This window comes from Elephantulus edwardii, unplaced genomic scaffold (genome assembly GCF_000299155.1).
Source record: "Elephantulus edwardii isolate Elephantulus edwardi_28Jun2011 unplaced genomic scaffold, EleEdw1.0 scaffold00365, whole genome shotgun sequence".
Taxonomy (NCBI): Eukaryota; Metazoa; Chordata; class Mammalia; order Macroscelidea; family Macroscelididae; genus Elephantulus; species Elephantulus edwardii.
The window spans coordinates 393785-406845 of NW_006400115.1; the positions used below are offsets into that span (position 1 = coordinate 393785).

The window sequence follows — 13061 nt, forward strand, 5'->3', positions numbered from 1 at the left end:
AGCACCACAACCCAAAGGCATCAATTCTCCTTCTATCATCCCTAGTCATTGCCCAGCTTTCTGATGGATAGTAAATAATTGCAAAGACTATGGCTTGTATCAGGCACACCATAGTCTCCAGACTGATGTTATTGTCTTCAGTACTCTGGAGAGATCTCTGACAGCAGACTTCCCAATGCAACTTATCTTTTTATTTCCTGGCTGCTGGTACCAAGATAGTTGATTTTGAAGCTAAGCAAACTAAGGCTGTTAACAATCTCAATCTCTTCACCATCCATCATGATGCTTGCCATCTGGGTTGTTGTTGTTATTGATTGACATCGAGTTGTGCACGACTCATAGTGACTCTATGAACAAAAGACCTGAGGCCTTTCTATAACAATCATTTCTCCAAGTTCATAGAGTTTCCAGAGGCATGTGATTTAGGAAGTGGAAGCCACTCCTGCTTCCAAACCTATCTTAAAACTGGGAACTCCACCAAACACTGTCCATCAGGGGCAGCCATTATGGTATTTGAGACCCCAATGGTACAAGGTTCAGTGCCACAGCAAACCCAGATTACCTCAGCATATCAAATTGACAAGAGTGCTGTACAAATTTGAAGAATGTTCCTCCAAAATATAGTAACAAGGGATTAAAATATAATCTCCTGGCCCCACCTTTTAAATACAAGGGCCCTCTAGGAGGTCTTGTTGACTCTAAACAAAGAGGTTTAAATAAAAAACAACAACTAAACATCCCACAGTGACCTTTAACCAAAACAAGAGAGCCCATCTTACAAAGTCCAGTTGCTTCAGCCAGTCTTCAAAATGGAGACAAGGGCTTGACAGTCTGGGTAGTGGTAAGCAAATCAGGGGGTCACAGGTCCTCAGAGATACCAATATGTTCTTAAGCCAACTGGTAGCCAGTTGGATTTCAGAATCTGGGAGAGTGCTCTCCCCACACTGAATACTGGAGAGGAGAACTTCCCTGGAGAAGTTGGGGCAGCAACTGCTAACACACCAACACCAGACTCTGCTTTGCAGGGACAGCATCACAGAGGGCAGCTCGACTTGGCAGCCAGAAACTAGGCAGCTAAACATGTCTTTATTCTCTTCTTTCCTGGTGGCTGCCTGACTGGAGAAGAAATGAAAACTGTTATATACCCCACCACCTGTTCTCCCTAGGGGAAGAGTGTCACTAATAAGAATAGATGGGTGAAGTACTTCAGTTTCCTAGCATTTTCCTGTCATCTGAGCATTTAAAGCTCAGGAACACAATGGTCCCTAATAAGATCAATATTAGGGGTTCTCTCTGCCACAATAGACACTGAAAACTCACTTTTCTCTATGAAAAAATTGAGCCTATAATTACAAGAATCATATCCATATTACTATTCTCTCATAATTACTAAATTAGGGAATTCAGGAAAGTGTTGAGACTGATTTCTCTTGCCTTTTAAAAATATAAAGCTATGAGAAAGTACAGGTAAGCTAACCTGATGGACTGATGCTAAGTAAAGTGGAGTATTATGGAATCAGCCTGATTTCTCATAACTTCTTGATAAAGAAAAATAAATAAATAATAAAGAAATGAGTAAATGTAGTTTGTCTATGTTTATAGGCCTTCTCATATAAGTGCAATCAGAAATTAGAAAAGAAAATATTTTATCAAATTCAAGGCTCGGAAAATTTGGTCACTATTAGAGATGGGCATTTTCGAAGGATTTCTAAAACCCTGGATGATCCCTTGTGTATAATGAGGAATAGGATTCAGTCATTCGCCTCTTTTGGTGTCATGCCTTTTAATTAGAAAATGTTATATGAAGCATATGTGCCAAAATGTACCAGTGAATTACATGTTGTTGTTGTGCTTTCAAGTCATAGGCGACTCATAGCGACCCTATGAATGAAAGTCCTCAACACTAGTGAATCACATAGACAACTTAAATTTTAGATAGAGGGTAAAAATATTGGATGTAAAAGGCTCTGAAAAATGACTCTGTGAGTCTTGTGTATTGTAGGGGGAGCAGCCTTTGGTCCCTGGGCTGCCTCACAGGTGACCTCACAACCTCAGGGGACACAGTCAGAATTGTATAGGATGTGAAATGCCTTGTTTGGACAAGGCCAAATTCAGGTCCCCTTTGGAGTTGGAGCTGGAGTACAGACTCAAAGAGGGGAGAGAAACAGCAGCTAACATCCCTGATCTTGGGTTGCTCTCACTGCATCATTTAGACACTAGAAAAGCTTGGTAGTGTGTCTCCTGACCAATCCTCCCTTGCTTCTGTCACCCTAAGTTTTCTTGATAGTCACTAACCCAAGCCCATGCTTGTTACCTTCTTCTTTGTCAATGACACCCAGTATGCTGGCATTCTGGATGAACAGATGCCCATTGCTGAAGATGCCAAACATGAGAGAAGTAGAAGAATAGTTCAAATCATTGTTTCTCAAAAACTCCAAGACACTGAGAAGTTGGTAAACAAGATTAGCTGCCTGGTCTGGGGATACGCCATGGAATTCTTGCAGTGGTCTGGTGCTAGTGCTGACAATCTGCCACAAGAGCCCACGTACTTGGGCATGGGCCACCCCTCTTCTCCAGGAAAGATCTGCCAAACTAGAAGGAGAAGATAGGAAAATACTCAGAAATCCCAGACTCTGCCTTTCTCTAAGTCCACACAAAAAAAGATCAGCTTTAACTAGGCATGCTCTGTCTCTAGACCTGTCAGCAAAATGACTCTCAACTCTTCCTACATCTCTCAGAACCTGTTAACACCCCTGCCTCTCCCTTCACACACTTTTTTTTCAATTATTGAACAAAATATTTCAAAAAAGAAGGGATGATCTTTAAGTCTTGGGTTGTATTTAAACAATGTTTTTCCAAATATGAGGTACCTGGGTAGCACAGATGGTTGATAAGTAACTGAAAGGCAGATGGTTGGTTTAAACATACCCAGAGGTACCTCAAAAGGTAGGTCTGGCATTTGGCCTTGGTATGGCCACAGCCATTTTAAACCCTATTAACCAGAAGTTCTACTCTGACAATTGTTCTACTCTGCCATGAGTTGCAATCAACTTGATGATAACTGGTTTTGTTTTGGTCTTCAAGTGTGGTATAAGATTCCTGATAGACTTGCCATTGTTTTAGATGGAATACAATATTCAAAAGGATAAATTTGTTTTAAGAGCTTTGTAGTAGACAAAATATGACTAGTGTTTGAGATTTAATTGCTTATAAAGAGAAAAGAAAAATATTAGAAAGATTTATTTGTTGTGTGTGGGGTTTTGGTTTTGTTTTTTTAAAATATAAAACCAAACCAGTATAGGTGTTTTGGGGATAGGACAAAAATCATGATGCTGGCCCGTTGATGACTCATGCTCGGGAAACCACTGCACTGGCTTGAAATTATTCCTTTGGGCCCTGGGCAAATCTGCCTGACTAGGGCAATTAGATACAGTTGCTCTTCGACTGACTGAAACCTTCCAGACCGCCTAGCACTGGCATACAGAAGCGTAGTCCCTGGTCTGCTTGTCCTATTTCCTTGTAAGAGATTCAACTGTGAACATTTGTGGGGAGGAAAAAAAGCAGGCAACTAATCTTACTCGATCTTAGTTATTGAAGTAACTATGTCTATAATGGTGTTTCTTTTTTTCCCCCCTTTCTTTTTAACTTTTTAAAATTGGGTTGTCTACAATAATTTGTATACATTGTGTTTCATTCATGTAAATTGTGTTTTATACAATTTTTCATTTACATTGGGTTTCATACAATCATTCATATACGTTATATTTTATAGAATTATATTTTTAATTAAAAGATTATATGGTTTGCTTACAAAGTTCATATACTTTGTGTTTCACACTATTTATATTGTGCTTCATACAGTCATGCATATGCATTATGTTTTATAAAATCAATCACCATTGGACCTTGCCCATTATTACCTAGCCTTTTCAGGTTCATGCCAAATCCTTCCCATTTCCTTCACCCTCTCCCTCCACCCACCAAACTGTGGAACCCTATGGTTTCATCCCTGCCTATCCTTACCCCTCCACTCCTACCCCTTTCCCCCTTGGGTCCTCATACATCTTTCACTAGTTATTCTTCTATTTTTACATTAATGGTCTTATGCATTATTTGTCCTTATGAGACTGAATTAGTTCACTCTCCCAAGTTATGTAGTATTTTTTTGGAAATCATTATTCCTGAGTGTTGCATAGTATTCCATTGTGTGGATGTACCATAATTTTTCAATTTACATAATTATTTATTATTGACCTGCTGAAGAAGAGTATTGAACTACTAGGAGAACAAACAGGTTTGTCCTGGAGAGGGTGAAACCAGGCTACTCCTTAGAGGCAAGAATTCTGAAGTTCTATGTGACCTACTTTGGGCATGTTGCAAGTCCTTGGTACATCATGCTTGGGAGGGTGGAGGGACAGTGCAAGAGAGGAAGACCTGCGATAGACTGACTCAGTGACTGGGCTAATGGAAGTAAGTGTATCAGAGACGATGTGATTGGCTCAGGATAGAACAAGGTTCAGAGCTGTTGTACATAGGGTCTCTATGAGTTGCAAGTGACTCGATGGCACTTAACAACAACAACATCATAGCGTTTAGTCTTTTTCCTAATTTTGTAGATGTGTCTCTTGCAGGAAATATGTTACGGGCTTTTAAAAAAATTATTTTATTATTGTTTTTTGTGTGGATCTGACTGGTACAGGAGGAGATTGCCCCTCCTTCTCCAGCAGAGAGGATTTGAACCACACACGTCTGGGATTGCAGTGCAGCTTCTTGCCACTAGGCCGCCAGAGCTCCCTTGTTTGTTTGTTTTTTTAATCCATTCTGCCACACTTTTAATCTTAACTGGTAGATTTATGCCATTCATCTTAAATGTGGTTATTGTCAGGCCAGGCTTTATAACTGTCACATGCTGTGTTTCTTTTTCTGTTGTGTAGTTACTATGATCTATCCACTTTCTTTTGGTATCTCTGTGTGAAAGATTAATATTTCCATTAATATTCCATTAATATTTCTTGTAGAGTTGATGTTGTTTTTAGTAATTCTTAAGTTCCTACTTTTCTGCAACAGCATCCTGCTTCATTCTCACAGTCTCCCATGTGCTAATCACTGCATCAGTCCATTTCCAGAATTGGATATTCCTCTCTTCCTCTGGCCTTTTACTTTACCTAAGATGGTATCTTTTTACAAATGCTGACCTCCTCCTGATAAAATGTTCAAATTATCTGTGACAGAGTCTCACCATCCTTGCCTCTAAGGAGCACACTGAGTACACTTCCTCTAAGACAAATTTGTTCCTTTTGAAGTACCTGGTGTGTTCAGGACTCTAATAACATCACAGTTCAAAGGTATTTATTATTTTACCCTCCCAGAATTCCACTGGGCTTTGTTGACAGTCACGGACTCAAAGCAAGACAAGAGGTAAAAAAAAACCAAACTAGCATCTAGCTAAATAAACAACACCAGCAAACCAGATCTGGAGAAGGCATCACCCTCACCTGAAAAATTATCCTACTATAATAGCAGTGTGCTGCAAACAGAAGAGCAAGGACACAAGATATCATTCTTAGAGCAGAAGCTCGGGGGCAAGGACTTTCTCCCAATACTTGTTCAGACAGAAATCTTTCCCTAAAGCTAGTACATGAGACTTGGACTTAGAGCCTTCTAAACTCAAGAGAAACTGGCAGCAGTGTGCGAGAGACCAGCAGCAGCACAAGGCACCACAGAAGTGACTTGAGACCTGAGCCGTCATATCATGGTTTGGCTGGTGGAGGGGTAGGAGGTGCTGGGTGGGGTAGGCAGGAGTAGAAGGAGATGTTGATAGATGGGAGATGACACACACACACTAAGGGTGGGGTGTGTGGAGGGATGGCCAGCATTGAATCCATTAGTTACTTCTGTAAGTGGGAGAGTATGTTTCATCAGCTCCTTTTTTTGGTAAAATGTTGATCTGTCAGATATTGTTCTAAAGCTGAACATCCAAATTAAGACAGACTAGGAGGAAGGATTGGCCATCCACTTTTGAAACAACAGGACTTTGAAAACCCAATGTACGATAGAGCACACTTAGAGTAGACTAGCAGATAGGGCAGATGAGGCTGAGTTCTCGAATTTGAAAACAAAACTGAGGAGGAATAGCCCTAAGGAGATACAAATGATTGGAATGTGGAACATGAGAAGCATGAATGGAGGGAAACTGGACAATGTTAAGAAAGAAATGGAACGTATAAATATCAACATAATAGTTTTTTTAGAAATTATTGGAATGGGACATTCTGAATAAGATAATCATGTGATCTATTACACTGAACATGAACAGGTCACTTTCATAGTTTAAAAAGTCCTTTCTAGATCCTTCTCAAAATACAATGTTGTGAGCATATGCACACAAGGAAGTCAGATGAATACCACTATCATTAAAATATATTCACCAAACATCAGAGCCAAAGAGGAGGAAATGGTAGATGATTTCTACTAACTTTTGCAGTCAGAAATAAATTGAATATCCAACCAAGATGCATTACTAATAATGGGTGAATGGAATGCAAATGTTTTATCGGGGAAGAAGGATCAGTAGTTGAAAAACAGGGACTTGGTGACATAAGTGAGACAGGAGACAGAATGATATAATTTTGCACAATGACTTATTCATTGCAAATATCTTTTATAAGAAACATAAATGCAGACGATGTACATGGATTTAACATGATGGTATGCATAGGAATCAGATTGGTTACATCTGCGGAAGGAACCATTGGCAAAACTAATTATCAGCTGTGGAAATTAGGCCAGGTTAAATGAAATCTACAGGAACCAAAATTTGACCTTGAGTCTATCCCACCTGAATTTCAAAACCATCTCAGGAACAGATTTAAGGCCCAAGAGGTGAGAAAACTGCCACCTGGAGCAAGTCTTTGGGGTGCTTGTAGGGGGCAGGACTGAAACTTCCCTGGGATAGATCCCTCCATTTGGGGATCTTTACTTCTGTGGCAGGTCTGGGTGATCCCAGGGATGAAACAGGACAGTAGAATTTGGGACACAGAGCAGGAAAAGACTTTTTCAGCTTTCTAAAACTGTCACGTTGAGCTGCAAAAATGAGAGCTGACTTGAAACACAGACAGAAGCTGCTCATGTGGAGCACCTGGTCTCAAACCACTAGGCCACTCTAGACAAAGGAGGACAATAGAGTTTGGGACAGGGGACTACATTAAGGCACACTTCCTCGTGGACAGCTGTGCAGAAAAGAGAGAATTTGAAGGATGTTAGGAAAAAACAAATTTCCCAAAATTTCTACTCACTCCAGTAGAGTGAGCGGCTCGGGGGAGCTCTGGTGGCCTAGTGGCAAGAAGCTGCACTGCAATCCCAGAGGAACACGGTTCGAATCCACCAGACGCTCTGCCGGAGAAGGAGGCGCAATATCCTCCTGTACCAGTCAGATCTGATTTGACGGTACACGCACAAAAAATAAAAAAATAAATTAAAAAAGAGAGAGTGAGCGGCTCACCTTATTGATTGAACATTTTAACCTAGCAACTAATCAATAACATCATAAAATTAAGATTGCCGACACTTATGCAGACACAACAGAAATGGCCTAATGCTTATCAAGAAAAACTTCACATAATGTCAAGAAAGCAGCAGGCAGCTTCAAACACTGTGAGAAAACAAATTAAGCCTTCTCCCAGAAAAGCCCAATGAATACCCAGAGTAAAGAAGGCAGATGATATATGATGATGTAGAGACATTTGAACAGCTACGAAAGAAAGTACAAAATGATGGAAGAAACAATGGAAGCCACAAATAAAGGGAATTCCCTAGCGGTAACGAATTAGAAGAAACGTATTGATGAAGATTATGCAAGAAGATGCAAATTATGAAAGAAACAATGGAGAGCACCAAGAAAACAAGCACTCCAGAGATATGGAGCCAGAATATGGAGAGGAAGAACTTGCACAACTACAGAAGAAAATGCAAAAGATGGAAGAAAGAATTGAAACTATAGATAAGAAGGTACAAAAATTTAAAAAAAAATCACAAAATAGAGAGAGTACAGCCAACACAGTATTGGAAATAACAGAAAAGCATGAAAATGTAATCCAGAATATTAAGACTGAAATGGCAGAAATGTCCAACATGCTAGAAGGACAAAAAAGTAGAACAGAAGAGATGGAGCAGAGTATCAGTGAGTTGGAAAATAAGAACCTCAACATAAACATACTAGAAAAATAAAAAGCAGAGATGAACCAAAGAAAATGAAGAAAATATTAGAATCAGGTGAGATGACATCAATAGGAACAACATAAGAATGAATGGAATTCCAGAATATGCTAAGGACAGGGAAATCACTGAAAAAAAATTGTGAAAGAGGTACTAAAGAAAACTTCTCGGATATTATGGAGAATGAGGAAATCCACCTTCAAGAAGCTCAGCAGACAGACACCAAATAGACTAGACCAAAAAGGAAAAACACCAAGACATATCATAGTCAAATTCTCCAAAACATCAGATAAGGACAGAATACTGAAAGCAGTACTAGAAAAGCAGAGTCACCTACAAAGAAAAGCAATAAGATTAAGTTCTGATTTTTCAGCAGAGACTATCAGAGCAGGAAGACAATACAATGACATATACAGAAAGTTGAAACAAAACAACTGGCATTCAAGGATCCTGTACCCATCAAATATGAAGGAAAAAAAATCACATCCTTGGCAGAAAAGAAAGAACTTAAGGAATTTGTGAAAACAAGACCAAATCTACAAGAACTTTTACAGGAAGTCCTTCACATAGAGACATCAAAGGAAAGTGGATGGACCATAGTAACTAGAAACAAACAACAATAAAAGTAACACAGCAAAATGGGCAATGATAGAGCCGGGCGGCTGGGCACGGCCTCACTAGAGCGAATCGCCCGGATTGTTCCTGGAGTTAGCTGCCGGCTTCCGTGAGAATACTATGGCCGCTCGGACCGCTCAGAAGGCCTTGAAGAAAGTGGTCTTAGGATGCCGTCCGAAGTCAGTGGAAGTGGCTGGAACTCTAGTTCCGGCACGGAGTTCTGCGGGGAATGTCAGCTTCCTGTGGTATATTGATGAGCAGAACTTTTCCACTGCATACCTCACTTGTGCCTAAGGAGATATTCGCAAGAACTTTCTTCAAAATCACTGCGCCCTTAATAAACAAAAGAAAAGAATATTCAGAGAGGAGAATAATAGGATATTCTATGCAAGAGATGTATGATGTAGTATCGGAAGTAGACCATAACAAGCATTTTGTTCCTTGGTGCAAAAAATCAGATATAATATCTAAGAGATCTGGATACTACAAAGCACGATTGGAAGTTGGATTTCCACCTGTTTTGGAGCATTATACTTCGGTAGTAACCCTAGTGAAGCCACATTTGGTAAAGGCATCCTGCACAGATGGGAAACTTTTCAAACATTTGGAGACAATTTGGCGTTTTAGTCCGGGACTTCCTGGCTACCCAACAACTTGTACTTTGGATTTTTCAATCTCGTTTGAATTTCGCTCACTTCTACACTCTCAGCTTGCCACACTTTTTTTTTAAATGAAGTTGTAAAGCAAATGGTAGCTGCCTTTGAAAGAAGAGCAGGTAAACTGTATGGCCCAGAGACAAGTATACCTCGAGAATTAATGCTTCATGAAGTACATCACACGTAAAGGGAAAAATGGACTGATGTCAACTATAACTTTATTTGCTTTTAGAAGTGCTTTCGGAAGTCAAAAAACATTTATTAAGCCCAGCTTTGATCATAAACCTGCACCGTTGAAAATTTGCACATAGAATATGGAACAATGTGTACATGGAATTATTTCTTCAGTCAAGTATAATTCAAAGTATTATGTGCATTAGCATGTTGTGAATTTACCATAATGAGGTATCATCATCATTGCTAGAGTACTGTCACAGCACTATTCTGAGCAGAAATTGAACTGAAACTTTAAATTATCACCTACTTGGAAAGGTTAGTTAAAACACATGTAGTATGGCTTTATTAACTGTATCACATTTCTTATTCAGAATTTTTGTAACTTATTCTTATAGGACTTGCCTCATTGTTTAGGATATTTATGTAATCACCACATATTTAAATAAAACATAGGCTACAAGTACTGTTAACAAACATTACCAGGCATTTTTTATCATTTCTAAATTGTCCTGTACGCAGTAGAGGATTCACTACTATAGTGAAGCTAGTGTCCAGGTAAACAAAGTCTTCTTCTCGGTGAGTGGTCCAGAGATTGAAGCTACTTTTCTAAATAGTTAACAACTCTCTCCCAGGTCCTTTGCCCCTTTCTACAATACTAATTATGTCAAATCTCATCTACAATATTAAGTGAAGTAGATGAAAATGTTAATTATGTATCCGTTTTCTATTTATTGTGTATTCATTTTCAATAATGTATTTCAAACTAGTATTTTTTTATAAAACAAATCAACATAAGGACTGAATTGGTAACAATAAAGTTAATTTGTTTAAAAAAAATGGGCAATGATAAAACCTGGCCTGCCAATAATCACACTTAATGAGTGGACTAAATGTATCAATCAAGAGAAAAAGAGTAGCAGAATGGATAAAAAATGCAAAGTCTAACAATATAATGTCAACAAGAGATACATCTAAGAAATGAAGAAAGAGTCTCAAAATCAAAGGCTGGGAGAAAAAATATACCAAGCAAATTGCATCCGCAAAAAAAGCAGGAATGGTGATACTAATCTCTGATAAAATTGACTTCAGAATGAAAACCACTATAAAAGATGAGTAGTAGATCAAGAAGACATAACATTAGTATACATCTATACACCAAATGATAGACCTGATAAACAACTGTTAACAGAATAAAACAACTATTAACAGAACTGAAAAAAGAAATAGAAGTGGTAGGAGACTTTAACACACCACTCTTACCGAAGGATAGTTCAATTCAAAAGAAACTTAACAAAGATGCAGAGGTTGATACTACACATTCAGCCAAGTTGACCTTGTGGATGTATTCCAAGCACTGCACCCAACTAAAACTCAATTCACTTTTTCTCAAGTGCACATGGTGCATTTTCCAGAACTGATCACATCTTAGGGCACAAAGCAAGCCTGAACAAATTAAAAAACATTGAAATGATACAAAGTATCTTCTTAGACCACAATGCCATAACACTAGAAATCAACCACAAGAGGATTAAGCTTATAAAGCCATCAACGTGAAAGCTAAATAACACCCTGCTAGAACATGATTGAGTTATAGAAGAAATAAAGAATGAAATAAAAGCGTTCCTTGAAACCAGTGATAATGAAAATACAACATACCAAAACCTTTGGGATGCAGCTAAGGCAGTTCTCAGGGGGCAGTTCATAACAATAGGCAAATACATGAAGAATGAGAAAAGAAGCAAAATTAATGATCTAACTCAACATCCAACAAGAGGCCCCTGGCCCACAGTTCAAAAGCATCCAATCCAATCAGCTCACACGTGGTTGTGAACAAAATAATACCAACCAAACTGCTCACAACAGACCTTCAGGCAAAACAAGGAGAACTCACCTTTTAAAACCCAACAGCTACACACATGCCCCTTCAACTGAACACTTAGTCCCAAATGGATTTTTAAAAATCCAGGCCAGCACAGCAGGTCTTGATTGGCTTCAACAAGAGGCTCCTGGCCCACAGCTCAAAACCATCCAATCCAATCCACTCACACACAGTTGTGAGCTAAATAATACCAACCAAACTGTCCACAACAGACCTTCAGGCAAAACAAGGAGAACTCACCTTTTAAAACCCAACAGCTACACACATGCCCCTTCAACTGAAGACTTAGTCCCAAACAGATTTTTAAAAATTGAGGCCAGCATAGCAGGTCTTGATTGGCTCCAATAAGAGGCTGCTGGCTCACAGCTCAAAACCGTCCAATTCAATCAGCTCACACACAGTTGTGAACTAAATAAAACCAACCCAACTCAACAACGTGGTCAAACAGAAAAAGAACAATCTAACACCACAACTTCTAGAAGAAAGGAAATGATAAGAATAAGAGTCAAAAGAAATGAGATAGAAAACAGAAAAATTGAAACCATCAATGAGAGCAGGAGCTGGTTTTTTGAAAGGGTCAATAAAATTGACAAACCATTGACAAACTTAACAAAAAAAAACCAACAAAAGCTTGATTAATGAATGATGGAGGTGACATCACAACAGAATAAGAAGAAATTAAATCTATAATATCAGAATATTATGAAAACCTATACTCTGGTAAATTTTAAAACGTAAAGGGAATGGACAAATTCCTTGAAACTCAAGCCCTACCCAGATTGACATACACAGATGTAGAACATTTGGACAGGCCCATAACAAAATAAGAAATTGAAAAGATCATAAAAAGATTCCCCCACAAAAAATGTCCTGGACCAGATGGTTTCATGGCTGAATTCTACCAAATATTCAGAAAAGGTTTATCACTAATCCTACTTAAGTTATTTTAAAAAATGGAAAATGATATTGTTGTTATTGTTATGTGCGATTTCACAGCACTTAACAATGTACAGCAGTTCTGAACCCTGCCCTGTCCTGAGCCAGTCTCACTAATTCCAACATCAGCCCCCATTGTCCCAGTTACTGTATCAATCCATTTCCTCTGGGGTCTTCCTCTCCTGCACTATCCCTCCACCCTTCCAAGCATGATGTCCTTCTCCAAGGACTGATCCTCTTGGTGACTTGTCCAAAGTATGTGAGATGGAGTTTCAGAATCCTAGCCTCCAAGAAAAAATTGGTTTCACCCTCTCTAAGACAGACCTATTTGTTTTCTTGGCAGTCCATGGTATGTTCAAGACTCTTCTCCAGGACCACAACTTAAAGGCATTAATTCTTCTGTTATTCTTGTCATTGTTCAGCTTTCTGATGTGTAGCAAAGAATTGAAAAGACCATGGCCTGGATTAGGCACACCTTAGTCTCTAGACTGACATCGTTGCTTTTCAGTACTCTGGAGAGGTCCCTGACAGCAGATTTTCCCAATGCAATTAATCTTTGGTTTTCCTGACTGCTGGTGGTAAGA

At 39.0% G+C, this 13061-nt stretch overlaps 2 pseudogenes; one reads left to right on the forward strand and one right to left on the reverse strand.

Moving 5' to 3' along the window:
• Positions 1-793: 793 nt before the first annotated feature.
• On the reverse strand, positions 794-2959 carry LOC102866874 (annotated as a pseudogene).
• Positions 2960-8949: 5990 nt separating this feature from the next.
• Positions 8950-9672, forward strand: LOC102860369 (annotated as a pseudogene).
• The last annotated feature ends 3389 nt before the right edge of the window (positions 9673-13061 follow it).